Source organism: Pezoporus wallicus, unplaced genomic scaffold (assembly GCF_028554395.1).
Source record: "Pezoporus wallicus isolate ANWC-B61680 ecotype Strahan unplaced genomic scaffold, APGP_CSIRO_Pwel_v1 contig_10120, whole genome shotgun sequence".
NCBI classification, from domain to species: domain Eukaryota; kingdom Metazoa; phylum Chordata; class Aves; order Psittaciformes; family Psittacidae; genus Pezoporus; species Pezoporus wallicus.
In genome coordinates this window covers 327,894-343,280 of record NW_026638516.1, presented here as the reverse complement: position 1 = coordinate 343,280, position 15,387 = coordinate 327,894, and the positions used below count along the sequence as shown (strand labels likewise).

The 15,387-nt window shown below is 45.4% G+C and overlaps 1 protein-coding gene across 2 annotated transcripts in view; it reads right to left on the bottom strand.

Moving 5' to 3' along the window:
• Positions 1–15,387, bottom strand: part of FAM83H (family with sequence similarity 83 member H) — a 28,520-nt gene that overhangs the window by 9,328 nt on the left and 3,805 nt on the right. The gene's annotated exons all lie outside the window — the stretch shown is intronic.

Below are 15,387 nucleotides of genomic sequence, written 5' to 3'. Positions count from 1 at the left end.
AAGAAGATAGACCTTTAATGGAAAATGTAGGCTAATGCTAAGCATTATTAGATAAGGAATAGAGAAAATAACGTCACAGATTCAGAGGGAACTCATCCCCTGAATGTGCTATGAATATGGAATTCTCATTCCTCACATCTTGAAAAAGGCTGCTATAAATCTGAATTATGAGAAGCCATCTACAAAATATCACCAGGGACAGCTGTCCGTTTTCTCCTCCCTTACAGGAATTAAAAGGATGTAACATTAAACTGGCAGGTAATGGGTTCAAATGGAACACCCAGAAACATTTTTTCTCAATTATATGTAATCTGCAGAACTCCTTCCACAGGATGTTTTAGGGTGGTTCAAGTACGTACAAACAGGACAGGCAAGCAATACTTTGTCAGGACACTTTTCCTCCAGCTCACAATTTGTGGCTGGAAAGGTAGGTCAAGAAAACACAGGGGGAAGGTTAAGTGGGGTAGTTTTTATGGTAAGAGGAGTCACTTTAGTTCCCTAAGGATTTGTGGTAGTCAATATATTCATGAATAAGCAGGAAAAATAGTACCTGTGAAGAAATACATTTGATGCAAAAGCAAAATAATCCTCGTGGAATCAAAAAATGGTTTGGGTTGGAAGAGACCTTCAAAGAGCATCCAGTTCCAGCCCTCTGCCACGGGCAGGGACCCCTTCCACTGGAGCAGGGTGCTCCAAGCCCCTGTGTCCAACCTGGCCTTGAACACTGCCAGGGATGGGGCAGCCACAGCTTCTCTGGGCACCCTGTGCCAGCGACTCAGCACCCTCACAGGGAAGAGCTTCTGCCTCAGAGCTCAGCTCAGTCTCCCAGTCTCCTCTCGGGCAGGTTAAAGCCATTCCCCTTGGCCTGTCCCTACAGGCCCTTGTCCCAAGCCCCTCTCCAGGTTTCTTGTAGCCCCTTTAGGCACTGGAGCTGCTCTAAGGTCTCCCCTCAAGGAGCCTTCTGTTCTCCAGGCTGCCCCAGCCCAGCTCTCCCAGCCTGGCTCCAGAGCAGAGCTGCTCATGGTTTTCTCTAAGCCACTGGCCACAGGGAGGAAACAAATCTGGAGCTGGAGGGGCTCCTGGGATGACTGAACACAGCGGTCCCAGTGTGTCAAGGGACAGACGGTCCCAGGGAGGTCGCTGGTCCGTGGGAATGCTCGGGGGCTCCTGCGCTGCTCCGCTACATGGAGCAGCACCTGCCCTGACCGCTGCCGGGACGGGACCAGGATCTCGGGCGGGCGCTGCCTCCTCCCGCGGTGTCCGAAGGAACCGCGTCGCCCGGGAACGCACAGCGAGTGCCTTCCGAGGAGCCGGCTGCCCTGTGCGGAGCGGGACGGCGGTCTGGCTGCCCTGCCCTCGGCCAACAGCCTTCACGCCGCTCGGCCCGGCCTCTGTCCCACCTAAGCCGGGCTGCAGAGACTCCAGCACCCGGAAAACCCCCTCAGCGATGAGGCTGAGGCCAGGGAGCCAGGGCCGCAGCCCCGGGAGCTCCGGGAGCAGGCTGGGCCGGGCCGGGCCGGGCCGGGCGGGGCTGCAGGCGCCGCCTCCACCTGCGGGAACAGGCTCCGAGCTCCGCAGCCAACACCCGGGCTGGAGCGCACCGAGCAAGGCAGCACCGGCCCTGGCTGACGAACAGCGCTGGGAAACGAGCTCCGTCACCCTCCCTGACTCACGGCAGAGAACGGAGGAGGGAAAATGCCGAGTCTGACTTCAGCCAGTTCCTGCTTAGGAGTTACTGCTGAGAAAGCACCATCAAATTCTGCCTGGGAAGAACCTGCAGGCTGCTGAGTGTGCCATTCCTGTCTTTGTTCAGGCACAGTTCTAGTTATTAAGCCTCCTCCAGTGGTTTTAATTTCTTCCAAAATAGACACACAAACCTGAAAACACAAAGCTGAAAAAGTACCTCGAATCCTGTGTCCAGTTCTGGGCCCCTCACTGCAAGAGAAACACTGAGGTGCTGGAGGGGGGGCAGAGAAGGGCAGCGGAGCTGGTGCAGGGCCTGGAGCACAGGGGTGATGGGGAAGGGCTGAGGGACCTGGGGGGTTCAGTCTGGAGAAGAGAAGGCTCAGGGGGGACCTGATGGCTCCCTACAAGTGCCTGCCAGGAGGATGGAGCCAGGAGGGGCTGGGCTCTGCTCCCAAGGAACAAGGGATGGGACAAGAGGAAATGGCCTCAAGCTGCACCAGGGCAGGATTAGATGGAGCTGAGGAACAATTCCTTCCCCAGAGGGTGCTCAGGCATTGGAACAGGCTGCCCAGGACAGGGCTGCAGTCACCATCCCTGCAAGTGTTCACACAGCATGGAGACAAGGCCTCAGTGCCATGGGTTAGTGGTGGCCTTGGCAGTAAGGCACACAGTTGGGCTGGATGAGCTTAAAGGGCTTTTCCAACCTGGTTGATTCTATGATTCGGGGAAATAAAAACCAGAAATTATGCTTCTGCCACCATAAGCCAAAGTAACTCATGACCTGCCAGGTTATAAGTCACTAACAAATAGGCACAATGAATTTAACAGTAGCTACAATAGGTGTGTTTGACCATTACACTGCCCTCAAGGAAACGCAGGAAAAACCGTTGAAACAAGGAACCTTTTTTCACAAGATCACCCCAGTTTACCCTGACCTTAAGCATGAGAATAGTCTAGCGTTTCCTCACTTTCAAAGTCTAGCTGTCATTTACTTGATTCCCCTGAACAGATACTTGTTTTAGAAACAAAGTTCAGGAAGAATCTGATGATTTCCTACCTTTGGCTGAACGCTTGTGTGAGAACATGCTTGCAGCAGCAGCTGTAGTTCTGAGTGAGCAGCCTGCTATGCACGCACCATAAATGCTATGGTGTGCTCACAGGAGTTCAGTGCCCTCAGGTAGTGCCAGAACACCACCACCAGTGCATGCAGGAAACAACACACTCGGGACACTTGTCATAGCTGCATGGATAGTAGAGATACACAAGAGTGGCAATTTCAACCATCTATACATGCTGCACTCACTGTGTACACACTGGAGTACATCTCTTCATAGAATCCTTGGTAGAAGTAGGCACATTCTGGTTTGTGACAGCATAAATGATAACTAAGCAGGACTTTAATTTAAAAAATATCTTCGTCATTCTGCAACTCTTAAAAGAAAACTAACTTACTGAATAAGATTCCAGAGAGGGAAAGCACTTGGCAGGTCTTTGGAATTATCTGGAATGCATCTACTCTACTCTAGTGAGACCCCCAATGGAGTACTGGGTCCAGCCCTGGAGCCCCCAACACAAGAAGGACATGGAGCTCCTGGAGCGAGTCCAGAGGAGACCACAGAGCTGCTGCGAGGGCTGGAGCAGCTCTGCTCTGGAGCCAGGCTGGGAGAGCTGGGCTGGGGCAGCCTGGGGAAGGCTCCTTAAGGGGACACCTTAGAGCAGCTTCAGTGCCTGAAGGGGCTGCAGGGAACCTGGAGAGGGGCTTGGGACAAGGGCCTGTAGGGACAGGCCAAGGGGAATGGCTTGAACCTGCCCGAGGGGAGACTGAGCTGAGCTCTGAGGCAGAAGCTCTTCCCTGTGAGGGTGCTGAGGCGCTGGCACAGGGTGCCCAGAGAAGCTGTGGCTGCCCCATCCCTGGCAGTGTTCAAGGCCAGGTTGGACACAGGGGCTTGGAGCAAGCTGCTCTAGTGGAAGGGGTCCCTGCTCTAGGGGAAAGTGTCCCTGCCCGTGGAACTAGATGCTCTTTGAAGGTCTCTTTCAACCCAAACCATTCTATGATTTTTATGATTCTATTCATTGATGGGCTTTGATTCCCTGATCGGCAACAAGAACTGTACTAGGCTGATGAATTCTCAGCGTGCATGAAGAATGCTATTTTTTATATCTATAATGTAGTGTATTTGTATTGCAGCATTTGTGTAAGTCGTAAAAAGCATGGGTAATTTATGAGAAGATATATCTCAGGAATACTTAGCGTTGGTATCATCCCAATAATCTCCCTCCAGCTTCTCATATGCTGCTATCTACAATGAATCTATTCCATGCTTTGCATAAGAAGACATGCACAAAATGACTGATTCTCTTTCAGTAGTGCTTCAAACTACTTCACTGCCATTTAAGCAGAAGGGGTGAAGTTAACTGGAACCTCAAAGGATATATAATGCCAGAGAGCACATAAGTACATAAGAGTGTAAGTACTTTCTCATTCCCTCTTAAACCTTTGGCAGTTGACATATAGGATTGCGTGGAAGAGCAAAATGAAGAAAACACTTTGCACAAGCAGCAAACATTGGGCAAGAGCTCTGTGAAATGCATGGCCCATGTGGGCCCTTCCTCACGAGTGACTGTCAAACAGATTGTCTCATTAGACAGCAATCCTTTGCTTTTATGCCTTCATTCCTTTAACAAGAATTCACTGAACACCTTCTCAAATTTCCTTAATTCGGAGTGAATGAATGAATGAATGCCCAGATTAGGGCATGCATGATTTAATAGTATTCCTGCATGATGGCTGTATTTTTCTAGATTGCAAAATAAGGAGCTTGGTAAAAAAACCAGCTCAATGCCTGATGACAGCAAAACTGCACCTGTTTTTGCTTTGGATTCTTGTGCTTTTATGAAGAAGGAAAGAACAAAATCATTATGCACTCCATCTCTGGTTAAATAGATGATGAAGGCTTAAAATAGTCTGCCAGTCAGAAAAGTGGCTACTGTACCAAAGCTTCAGGAACAGTTCATGTATGTGAATCAGATGGAGTAAAGAACATCAAAGTTGTTTTTCCTAGGATGTTAAGATTAAGACATTGACAAGAGTTTAGTGATTCTTCATAGTTTAGGGCACCAGTGCCTGAAATTTAGGCTCCCACTAGGACTAAATTTCATCAACATCAAATATCGAGAAAATTAATCTGTTTAAAATGATGTCTGAAGTTGTCAAAAGCCTTGTTTTTGTAATTCTGCGGTTAAAATACCTTTGCAGTTTGCTTTTAAATTTATTTAAGGTCCTTATATTCATACTTCCATACTTAAATTGTCTCTGAAGTGTTAACATGAAAGTGTTTGTCTAAGACAATCCTCCAGGTTTCTGTTCCATAATACATGTTTCTGTATGGCTTTAATGCTGATGGATAACACAACATTAATAAATATGGAGATTACAAAATACTGCAGTTCAGGAGAAATCAAACTTACAGTTTTACAACTTTGTCCAAGTCTTTATAACAACTAAATGTGGCTACACATACATGTGTTCTTTGAAAAAGAATATAAATCAGTCATTATTCACAAATGTTAACAAGTTCTGCTCTGTTTTTGACAGTATTTGCCTGGAATAGTATTGATAACATTCTTTGTGTTGACAGAATCCCCCTAGAAACTATGCAAAGGCACATGGACAAAAAGGGGGTGATTTGTTACAGCCAACATGTCCTCCCTAGGGGCAAATCACACCTAATGAATCTGGAGGCCTTCTACGATGGGGCCATGGCATTGGTGGATAGGGGAAGAGCAGCTGACATCATCTATCTGGACTTCTGCAAGGCATTTGACATTGTATGAAGTTTAACCATGCCAAGTGCAAGGTCCTACACCTGGGTCAGAGCAATCCCAGGCACAGCTACAGGTTGGGCAGAGAAGAGATTCAGAGCAGCCCTGCAGAGAAGGCCTTGGGGGTGCTGGTCGATGAGAAACTGAACATGAGCCAGCTTCAGTGGGAGCTTGCAGCCCAGAAAGCAACCGTATCCTGGGCTGCATCAAAAGGAGCATGACCAGCAGGTCCAAGGAGGTGATCCTGCCCCTCTGCTCTGCTCTCGTGAGACCTCACTTGGAGCATTGTGTGCAGTTCTGGTGTCCTCAACATAAAAAGGACATGGAACTGTTGGAGCAAGTCCAGAGAAGGGCCACGAGGATGATCAGGGGACTGGAGCACCTCCTGTATGAAGACAGGCTGAGGAAGTTAAAGCTGTTCAGCCTGGAGAAGAGAAGGCTGTGTGGAGACCTCATAGCAGCCTTCCAGTATCTGAAGGGGGCCTATAGGGATGCTGGGGAGGGACTATTCATTAGGGACTGTAGTGACAGGACAAGGGGTAACGGGTTCAAACTGAAACAGGGGAAGTTTAGACTGGATATAAGGAAGAAATTCTTTACTGTAAGGGTGGTGAGGCACTGGGATGGGTTGCCCAGGGAAGCTGTGAATGCTCCATCCCTGGCGGTGCTCAAGTCCAGGTTGGACAGAGCCTTGAGTGACATGGTTTAGTGGGAGGTGTCCCTGCCCATGGCAGGCGGGTTGGAACTGGATGATCTTAAGATCCTTTCCAACCCTAACTATTCTATGATTCTATGTCCAGCCCAGCCTTGAACACCACCAGGGATGGAGCATTCAGAGATTCTCTGGGCAACCCATTCCAGTGCCTCACCACCCTCACAGGGAAGAACTTCCTTATATCTAATCTGAACTTCCCCTGTTTAAATTTTAACCTGTTACCCCTTGTCCTACCACATAAGCCCAGCATCTGCAATTGTGAACAGCTATGTGACATATGAGCACTCCAAAAGGAATCACTGAACAGCTCCCCTTCCATTTACATAATGAGTACTGAAAAAAGGCCCTAAAGACCCTTAGTACAAAATCCACAGAGCCATAAACCCTACAATGTACCACCAGAAGGGAAGAGGAAAGCTCAAACACACCACCAATGTCCTTCATGCCTTCGGTAGCTGCAACTTTATCAGGAAAAGCACCTGAGGAAGAGAGCTGCCACTACCCTGTACAGAGAAGCAAAGGACTCTGACCATATCCTGCCAGTATGACATGGGAAAAAATCCCAGTTTTAAACCTGAGTTTATGAGCACAACACACCAGTATGGGACCTGAGAAGATCTTGAAGACAACTGAGCATCCTGCCATATGCTACTACTTATCCTGCTGTCCAGTAACTGTTTCAGAGGAAAAGGAAAGAAAAATTCCAGAAGCCAAATTATGTAGCAAGGGGAAAAATTCCAACTTCTTCCCGGCACCTGGCTGTTAAGCCTCAGGTAAATGAAATTTAAATAAAGTGCAAACAAACTACAACCAAGGGAACAATTCAGGTGTCTACACACAGGTGTTTAATGTTACTTGGGATGCCCTAAGGTATCTTGCCTGGCCTGCAGCTGCTGGTGGAGAAGGGTGTGAGTCTCTCATAGGGCTTGTGCCACATCTGCTGTACTTCAGATACCCTAAGGCACCTGCAATGATGGGAAATAAACATCTATTTATTTCCTTGGTTCTGTGAAGTTTAGGGACCAGGACTGCTCCTGAAGGGTCAGATTCATTAACCAAATGCAGGTGTATAACATGCCTACATGCAAGCTGTGTCTTGTGCTCCCCTTATAGTAGATGGAGAATAAGTTAAAAAATCAAAGGAATATGGGATAAGATTCACCTTCTAATATAGATTTGGCCAAGTCTTCTCTTAATTTTTTCCCCAGTGACATTAACTAACCAGCCTTTCAAAGCTTCAGTGCTCAGTCTTAATATTTTTTTAACTCCAAGATTACCTTTATCCTGTCATACAATCCATTCTACCAAGATCCAGCTTGAAACTTTCAATACTTTATTCTAGAACCTGCTTAGGAGATGGGTGATTCCAGAATTTCAGTTTTTACATGGCTAACGACAGGATTCAAACAGGGTGCTTTTACCTTTTTGGTTGTACTTTCAAACACCTACAGCAGGATATATCAGTCTCACCCAACTTCAGGTATCCTCATTGCAGAACATTGCCGTGAATGTTCATACTACTATTACCAACCATCAAATCTAGTCAATACAGTGACTTGAGTAATTGTCTCACACTGAAGTAGACACCCACGCCAATGCTGATGAGTTCCACCATTACAACATTTTGTGAGCCATCGAATTCTGATAGTTCTTTTGTCCTCTGCCCCAGGTCCATTTTAAAATGCAGCCAACCAAGCTGAACACAATATATAATTATAGAATCACAGAATGGTTTGGGTTGGAAAGGACCTTAAGATCATCCAGTTCCAACCCCCTGTCATGGGCAGGGACACCTTGCACCAGACCATGTCACCCAAGGCTCTGTCCAACCTGGCCTTGAGCACTGCTAGGGATGGAGCATTTACCATTTCTTTGGGCAACCTGTGCCAGCGTCCCACCACCCTCACAATAAAGAACTTCTTCCTTCTATATAACTTGAACTTCTCCTGTTTAAGTTTGAATCCATCAACCCTTGTCCTTTCACTACAGTCCCTAATGAAGAGTCCCTCCCCAGCATCCCTATAGGCCCCCTTCAGATACTGGAAGCTGCTATGAGGTCTCCACGCAGCCTTCTCTTCTCCAGGCTGAACAGCCCCAACTTCCTCAGCCCGTCTTCATACGGGAGGTGCTCCAGTCCCCTGATCATCCTCGTGGCCTCCTCTGGACTTGTTCCAACAGCTCCATGTCCTTTTTATGTTGAGGACACCAGAAGTGCACACAATGCTCCAAGTGAGGTCTCACGAGAGCAGAGCAGAGGGGCAGGATCACCTCCTTGGACCTGCTGGTCGCGCTCCTTCTGATGCAGCCCAGGACACGGTTGCTTTCTGGGCTGCAAGCACACACTGAAGCTGGCCCATGTTCATTTTCTCATCGACCAACACCCCCAAGTCCTTCTCCGCAGGGCTGCTCTGAATCTCTTCTCTGCTCAACCTGTAGCTGTGCCTGGGATTGCTCTGACCCAGGTGTAGGACCTTGCACTTGACATGGTTAAACTCCATAAGGTTGGCATCAGCCCACCTCACAAGCACGTCAAGGTCCCTCTGGATGGCATTCCTTCCCTCCAGCGTATCAACTGAACCACACAGTCCCTGATGAAGAGTCCCAGGCTGAACAGACCCAGTGTTCTCAGCCTGTCTTCATACGGGAGGTGCTGCAGCCCCTGATCATCCTCTTGGCCTCCTCTGGACTTGTTCCAACAGTACCATGTCCTTCTTATGTTGAGGACACCAGAACTGCACACAATGCTCCAAGTCTCACGAGAGCAGAGCAGAGGGGCAGGATCACCTCCTTGGACCTGCTGGTCACGCTGCTTTTGATGCAGCCAAGGACATGCCTGGTTTCTGAGCTGCGAGTGCACACTGAAGCCAGCTCATGTTAAGTTTCTCATTGACCAACACCCCAAGCCCTTCTTTGCAGGGCTGCTCTGAATCACTTCACCCAACTTGTACTTGTGCCTGGGATTGCCCTAACCCAGGTGTAAGACCCTGCACTTTGCTTTGCTGAACTTCATGAGTTTGGCATTGGCCACCTCTCAAGTATGTCAAGGCCCCTCTGGATGGCATATTCCGATGGTTATCTTACCAGTGCTGTATTTGTAACAAAACTGCCTCCCTACTCCTGCTTGGAGTTGCCATGGCATTGCACTTGAGTTCACTGGCTACTCTGAAACCCATTAGTTTTTGCAGTGGTTGTTGGAATACAGTCTCCTTTCTATAGGTATGAAATGTATTATAGTGTAGTAACTAATTGTGATGCATCAGTTTACCAAGTGATCCAAGGCGGTCTCCACACCTGCCCCACCTTCTATTGTTATTGACTTTCCCAATAATCAAGCACCTAAAAGCTTTATCACAAGTGTTTTTACTTCATTGATCAAAATATTCAAGAAATAAAACATAACACTGAACTTTGGTCTAATCTGTTTAAAAACAAGGCTATCCAATGGTGACATTTTGGAAACAAAACTTATTAATAAAGTGCCTGTTTTAATTTTGACCTGTCTCTTGCCTTGTGTATCTCACAACTGCTTTTTAAAAGATTAAGAGCAGGAATAGGTTGCCCAGGGAGGTTGTGAATGCTCCATCCCTGGCAGTGTTCAAGACCAGGTTGGACGAGGCCTTGGGTGATATGATTTCGCGTAAGGTGTCCCTGCCCGTGGCAGGGGGGTTGGAACTAGATGACCTTAAGGTCCTTTCCAACCCTAACTATTCTATGATTCTATGATGGGGGACTGTAAAATCATCTGATGCAATACTGGAAACCATTACCTTAGCACTGAATACTGCAGGTCAGTGGGCACCTGGCTTGCATACTGTTACTCAGCACTTCACTGTCCCACTCAGCTGTGGACAGCTGGGTCAAAGGAAGATAAAAAGCCCTAAATAAATTTATCCAGTTCTGCAATGAGGAAAACTACTTCCTGACTCCTCCAGAGAAGTCCTACAATAAAAGACTTTCTTATCACTGCTGTTTTGATGTACAGATGAAAGAGCAGTGGCCACAATCAGCACACAGCACAGTCTCACTCTATAAAAGGCCTGACCAACAGAGGAAAACAGAGCAGAGTAGAGGGGAAAATGCAGATACAAAGGGCAAAAAAGGGCAATAAAGAGCCAAACAATCTTCATCCTGAACACCCCAGTTGCTTGTACAGTCAGGCAATAACGTTCCTCCCCTTCACCATATTTAAACATGTATTGGAAAGATTACCTTTTTAAAAATACGAATGGCTGAGTCAACAGTTTCTTAGCAAGCTACTTCAGCGTTTCTTTACCTCTATTGCAGTGAAAATGCACCTTATTTCATAAAGTAATCTTTAACTTCAGATCTTAACTGTATTCTGATGCCTCTGCACAACTGAAACATTTCCTAAACCAGATCTTTTGTCTGTTCAAGAACACTGTAAATCCCTTCTCAGCTTTCTCCACAGTAACTGGAACAGGCTTTCTGCTGGCAGGGCTTGTTTCCTAGCCCTGGACAATACCTGTGGCTTTTCCTTAGGAATTCTCTGGACTTCCTCTGATATTCCTCTTCACATCACTGAACCCTGATTTCTGAAAATGCAGCCTTCATTCTGGATTTCTGAATATTGTTTTATATCTGAATGTATTGAAATACATTTCATCAGATTGTAGTGTAGATTTACCATTTCCTCAAACTTTATATTATCCTTGAACTTTACCAAACTATCTACTGGTGACATAAACATTTCATTGACCTCCTGAGCAGCACTGGAGACAGACTCAGTAGCTGATAAGTCTGATAAAAATGGACATTATTAATACCTTCTCTTTAACGATTGATACAAATAAATTACTATTTCATTAACTACCTAATGCAAGACCTGTTTATTTAACATAATGTAGTATTTAAATTACATTTCAGAAAGCATTTATTTAGATGACTTGGAGAAATCAAGGCTTATTATAATAGGTATTCTTAGACCTTCACCATTCAAAACTGTGTATTTACTTGAGACCCAGAGGGCATACAATCAGATCAGTTTTTTTCCTTTGTATAAATTACCCTGCACTGGCAGCATGTGGGTCCATCTGCATCATCCTGGCCATTCAGCTCACTTGGTCAGTTTTCTTCCAAAGCTCCCTACAGTTATCTCAGGATTTAACAATTTCAGTGTTTATTACCACTGACTTTCAGTGAACTTCACAAGAGATCTTATTAATGGCATTTTGAAAGCAATGCATTTTTATTCCCTGAAAGGATTTTGGCATATCCAGCATTAGGGTATGGATTTGTGATCAAATTACTGTGAACTAAACTAAGTTTGCACAAACATCATGATCCACAGTCCCCACCATACACATTCCTTGTCATGAATGAAGGGCAACTCCTTCTTCAACAAAAGTGAACTGTGGTACCTTGCATTTACCAGAGAGTACTACAGATAAAGGTACACACATAGAGACAGCTGCCATAAAACTGTTCCTCTGCACTGACACACCCCAGTGTACAGTGTTTCTGTGTGCATCCACATCCTTCAGCTGAAGCTGTATTCAAAATAATGTATTCCAATCAACCTTCGTGTAAATGATTGAGATGGCTTTTCCTCACATAAATCCCATTGATTTAGATTATAATCCTCCAGAGAAATTATAGATTTTTCTAATCCCATTGTGAAAATGCCACTCTGATTTTATGCATGTTAACTCTCCCATCACTCATCACCATTCCAGATGGAGAACCATAACTTACTCAACTGTTTCTGTACACTGAAACTGCTCTGTGCCTCTGGTGATCCTCCAGAATATTCTCTTCTTTGAATCTGTTTCACTCTACTGTATTCTTTTTTGAGTTGGTGGGACTGGAGCTGACAGATGGAAGTGAAATATGGTTTTATATGGAGTGTTCACATTCTGTTCCTTTCCTAATATGCCATTTGCTTTTTGACCACCAAGGAGCAATGAGCATCCTGCTGATTTATGGCACAGGACTACTACGTTTGTGTTTTTTTTTCTTTCTGTCCTGCTGTTGCTGAACTGCCCCAATGACCACCAACTGACTTTCCTGATCACTGACAACTGATCACCAAAACAGCCTTGCTGGTTTGACTGAATGTACAGCTATAGTAAAAGACTGTGATGATGAGTCAGAAACCCATTGTACTAGATGAAGTACCAGCAATTATTAAATTGATTCTTGCTTAGGACGGTCTCCTAATTTAGTCCCCACTACACATAATAAACAGATGAAAGGAAAATGAGCTAAGAGGTACAAAGGCACAACCATGAGATGTGCAAATTTTGCACTGTACTCACAATCAGTTGTGGAATTTGGTGGTCTGTAGGCACTGTACTACAGACAGCTTCTAAGGGGACATCTGAAAAACAACTTTTTGAGGGAGTTTCTAAACATAAGGAGAAGCATGGGAGAACCATCATGATGCCTAAAGGATAGGCAAAGTAACTGGAATCAGACAGATAGTCTGTTAAGGAACTTACTTGCTCCACGAAGAGCGCATGGACCAAGATGAAACATTTGTGAATTTATTTTCACAGGGATTCCAGGCTAGCTTTAATTTATCATTTGACAAGTCACCACACTGGTTCCCATCTTCTCTATACAAGCTGTGCAGTGTTTTGCATTTACTGTTCCTCTGATTTTGCACTCAGAATTGGTATTTCATGAAGTCAGGAAAAAAAAGCACTGATCCACAATGTCTTCTCCTCACACATTCCAGAAGGCTGTTCCCATTATTTAGAATTTCATGCAGTTCTGGGCTCTCCTAAGCAATCAATTTGTAACACCAGCCACGATCAGAACCTTGCTATGTTAGGTAAAGAGTGAACCAAGACTGGAAACTTTAGTTCCTTCCCAAGAAATCCTTTCTTTAAATCTAGTAGATCATACAGTGATGAACACAGAAAGGTACAGAGAAGGCTGTAGAAAGAAACAAGTATTCAGTACACTAGCTCTTTAGCATGCTAATATGGGATAGTTGCTGGGGTTTTTCAGGAGGAAGCTGAAGGAGAAAAAGAAGGTTGGCTTTGTAGCTGTTATGAGTAACTCCTCCCATGCTTGGGGGCAGTGGATAAAGGAGAGCACGAAGGAGCTTGTTGAAAACTTAACAAGTGGGAGATGAAGGCTGATATAATGGGCTGATGAGAGGCAGGATTCAGTCTCTCAGCAGCAAAGGTCTCCTCCACCCGTCTGCTTGGGCTTTCCCAAAGACACTGGGTTGTTTGCTATGGTGCCAATGCAGCTCTGCACAGCCAAAAAAACAGTAGCAGGGGAGAAACAGGAGGAGAGAAAGGAGGATGGAGCTAAATTACCAAGAGCTTTTACTGAGGAGGGAGTCTCCAACAGAAATTTCCCTTGGCTTGGCCTGAGGCCTGTTTCTGTTCACACTGGTATAACTGGGAGTGACTTTACTAGCTTTGATACTTATCAGAAGCATTCCGGTTTTGTGATCCACAAAAGCTATCAGACCCTCTTAATATTGGGAAGGATAAGCAGTAGTGTGATCACAGTCCACAACTATCTCTGCACAGAAAAACATGTAACCATAAGGAAATTTTTAATGCAGGCAGAGCATGAAAAGTGACAGATGAAGTGAGATGTAAAAAAATTCTCCCTTTACCCCTTAAGAGCAGAAACTGGCAAAAGTATAGACCTGTTGGCTTGTGCATCATTTGCTGCCTGCCCAGATGATGTGCCATTTCAATGGACTTTAACTGTTTTTCTAAAAAAATAGCACAAAATTCTGGTTTCAGCTCTGCTGAGGGGCTGAGCACCACAAAACCCTCAGAATCAAATAAAATAAACCAAATGGACCTGTATTTTTCTTGACTCTTTGTGCCAGGTGTGAATCAAGAACAATGGACTGTACTCAGTCTAAAAGGAAACTGGCTCAATGTTTCCTTTCTGTCTCATCTGCTGCTGCCTGACAGTCCCTGCTGATGTCTCAGCACCTCAGGCTGGCTCTATCTTCCTTCCCAATGCTGACTCCAGCGCTTGTTGTTACGTGTTTTGCCTGCACAGCAAGTTCCCAGCCTGCCTCTCTCAGATCATCACTTTGCTGGCTGGACCTGCTTCTCTGCTTCAAGACACTCCCAAAAGCTGGGGCCTCTGTAGGTCTATGCACCAGCAGAGGGAACTGCCTGTGAGGAAGCAAGGCTCTATCACTGGCTAGTGAGATAGGATCTCTGCCTGACACCCCATGCTTATGTGCAAGTATAGGCACAATTTGCTGGGCTTAAACACCTTGTCATTTCATCACCCTGGATATCAGCAACAAGAAAAAGGCCACACAGACAGAATAATTTACTTCAACCTGCTGGATGGCAGAGTCACAAAACACCTCTGTGCTATTAATGTCTGACGAACTTCCAAACTCATGTAAAGAAATAAATTGAAGCAATTTTGAGAGTCAAAGCAGGAAATGGTAAATCCAAGAGAAGAATGTAAAGCACAGTTTACAAACAGTGGTCCAAGAGGCACACCGGACCCATGCACCATGTTCAATGACAATACTTACATCTCTTACGAGGGGATGTGGAACATTTTCAGGTTTCCAAAATGTCTAGAACCCTCAAAACTTAGAAATTATTAAAGAAAGAAAGAAAAGCCTGATAATAGAGAAAAGATTCTATGAAAACAGGTTGCTAATATTCAGGAAGGGTCAGTTTTAGAAGAGGACAGTAATGCCCAAGATCAAACTACCTGAGCAGACATAGTGACAATATGACATGGAAAATGTTGGTTTGCTCTCAATAAAATTTTGTAGTAGGTAAAAGATTTGGGGAGGGACCTGTTTCCTGCAATGTGGTTTAAAATGAGGTTTAAGGACAGGGTTTTTTAATTCTGCATTGTGTGATAGAGGGACAGCTAGTGCCTTCTAATCCTGCTGCAGCAGACTGAATAACTTGTACTAACAGTGACAGATATGCTCATCCTTTCCAGAACCTACTCCTACATGTACTAGCTGTCTTTACTAAGAATTGTACTTCTACCGAGAAAGGATCTCTCATTTTAAGACCTCTCACTTGCGAATCTCACAGTGACGTGCCTGTAGCTCTTGAAGTTTTCAAGTGCACCCCAGAATTTCCTGGTTAAGCCATACAACATTACCATGGGAATTTTACAAGAGCTGCGGCAAAGGATGCTGGATACCTTCCTACTAACTGCTCTTCTCAACAAGCAAGGCT